This window comes from Cibotium barometz, chromosome 16 (genome assembly GCF_041138505.1).
Source record: "Cibotium barometz isolate CiBa-2024 chromosome 16, ASM4113850v1, whole genome shotgun sequence".
In the NCBI taxonomy this organism is placed as follows: Eukaryota; Viridiplantae; Streptophyta; class Polypodiopsida; order Cyatheales; family Cibotiaceae; genus Cibotium; species Cibotium barometz.
Genome location: NC_141061.1, coordinates 53,684,006 through 53,686,799, shown reverse-complemented (window position 1 = coordinate 53,686,799; position 2,794 = coordinate 53,684,006). Strand labels below are relative to the sequence as shown.

Below are 2,794 nucleotides of genomic sequence, written 5' to 3'. Positions count from 1 at the left end.
ATAGTTGTCTACAACTATTAGCAATGACCAACTAGTAGTCAGATATAAGATAGATAGCTATTAGATATAATTCTATTAGGTAGCTATCAACAACTACTATTAGTTAGCTATCAATAGCTATTAGGTAGCTATTGATATCTAACTAATAGATATCAACAACTACTATTAGGTAGCTATCAGTAGCTATTAAAACTAGAAGATAAACAACTATTCGATATCATTCTATGAGACATAGAGCTATTAGTAAGCTATTACACTACTATTACACAACTATTATAAGATATATAGAGTTGTTAGCTATTAGAGGCACACCAATTAATTAGTTACACAACATCTAATAAATAGCTACTAGCTATATAGAGGTATTGGATAGCTATCAGGTATAAATTAAGTACACAACTATAATTGAACTAAGGTTTCTATTAGATTCATATCTACTAAATAGCTACTAGTTATAATAGCTAGTTACTTATTAGATATCTAGAAGATATACAGCTATTAGACAACTATTACGTATATGTTAGGTGAGCATGTATTAATCAAGTCTTAGTTAGCTACACACTCTAACTGTTAAGTAGCTGTTGTCTATCTATTAACTAGCATAGCTAGTTACCTATTAGATAGGCTTCAGATATATACAACTATGAGAAAGCTATTAGGTAAATATTAGATGTACAATTATTAAACAACTATTGGGCATACCTGTGATACATCTAGTAGATGAATTGGGTGGCCGATAGTTCTTTTGACCAATTCTTTTTTGACATATGTCCTTTTTGTTAGGGGACACATGAGTCTCAGTTGTCCAAAAAGTGACCACCATCTCCTTTACCTCATCAGGTATGTAGCTTCTTGGTTGTTTCTTATGACATGTGGAGAAAGATAACATGGAGTTGTCATTTTCAAGTTCCAGCCGAGATTTTGCCACATAAAAGTTCCTTCTATCAATGGATAGTAGCTTAGAGATATCAGTGAGTTTGAGGCCAGCTGACTCCTCTGATTCTTTTGAGTTTAAGAGCATCATCATGGAAGACCTTTTGAGGAATAATTCATCCCTAGACCGTGGCTTCTTTAAACTTTGGAGTGTGTTACGAATATTTGCTATGAGAGCTATTTGAACATCATTCTGGTGCCTTGGAGCTATGTTTTGCAAATATTTTAATGATGGATGAAGGATTAGCTGATTGAAGATGTCTTTCTTAGTGGCCATGTCCATTCCATTTGTTTGCTTATGAAGATACCACACAATCTCTTTGGAAATTAATGTTCTTCTTTTTCCATCAACGGTCTCTACATGGTCCTAGTTTCTTACTTCCTCTGCTTTTCTTTTGTTTTTGGCTCTTTGTTTTTGGATGTCTAGAAAAAAAAGGACAAAATGAACATGTTTACTGATGGTTTAGAGTATCTTGATATAGCACCTTCAAATACATATATGCTGGAAGAGAGAAATCAAGAAATAAATGGTGTAGTGATCTTGATATCTCTCCAGTATGTAAGCTATCTTTTTTGAAAATTTATCCATTGATTTGTTTTTTCAAGAGAAAGACCTAATTTATCCTCTGATTTTTTTTTTGTAGGCTTCTTTTGGCCACCCTATCCCCAGAGGCTTACTATCCTCTTTTTCTGTTAGACCTATAACCTCTATTTACATAAGAGAAACAAGCACCAATTTTAGTAGGCTAGAAGAGTGGTTGAGGAGATGAAACTTTGAAAATATGTTTTATTTTTTTAAATCTATCTTTTTATACATCTCTATCAATGGTCTTTTTCTTCTATTCTATTGTGTAGGAGCCATTGGAGTGTATTTATAATTGATATCAAGAAAATAAACAAAAACAAAGACATGTTTCTTGAATTCCATGTTTGGAATGCTGGAGAAGCTAAATTGTAAGTTTTTAATTTTAATACAGATTGCAATTCATATTAGATTGAATAATCTATGTGGTTTATTATTTTGCAGGGCATCTAAGTGCATAATAAGCACATTATAAACACTCCATCCTCAACTCCCTCGACAATAAAACTCCACATCAATTTTTCATTACATGTATGTTATCATAGTATCAATGACAACTTTAAAGTTTGTAATAGAGCTTTAGTTAAAAGTCTTAACAAGAACTATCATTGCTATAGGTTCTATTACAAACTGATGGAAGCTCATGTGGGTGGAGAGTGGTTACAAACACATGGGAGATACATGCAATCAGAATTTCTAGTAGACATATCAAAAAGACTAGTTATGAGTATTTTCGACAGACACATCAAAAAGAGTAGTTATGAGAAATTTATACATTTTCCTTAAACTTTCATATCTACTAATATATACTAATACTTTCATCATACTTTTTTGAAGTTTATAACTTCATGTTATATAGACACATACATTTGGTGGGTGAGAGAAAAGGAAATTAGATTAATTCTCAACAATTAGACACATACATTTGGTGGGTTAGAGAAAAGGCAATTAGATTAATTCTCAACAATTGTGTAGATTTTCCCCGTAAATCCAGATTCACCACTACCATCAATCCCACCTAAGATGTGAAGCCATTGAAAGGAGTTTCCACAGTGTCTCCATTGAATTTGGGTCATCTTTAAAGAAGAAAATGATAGACATAGAGAGGGGAAAGGATTATCGAAAACAAAAACGGTCTAAGGAAAACGAGGCCAAGTCAAAGAAAGCAACATCCAAGAAGTCAGAGTCCAAGTCGACCAAGGAAGGTGAAGAGGCCAAAGCTTCTATGGACACTCACCAGCCAAAGTAGCAAGTATTTTTGTTCTCACACATTTTAAT

The 2,794-nt window shown here is 32.9% G+C and overlaps 1 pseudogene; it reads right to left on the bottom strand.

Annotated features, from left to right (window-relative positions):
• Positions 1-681: 681 nt before the first annotated feature.
• LOC147630746 (uncharacterized) lies at positions 682-1,216 on the bottom strand (annotated as a pseudogene).
• Positions 1,217-2,794: the final 1,578 nt, after the last annotated feature.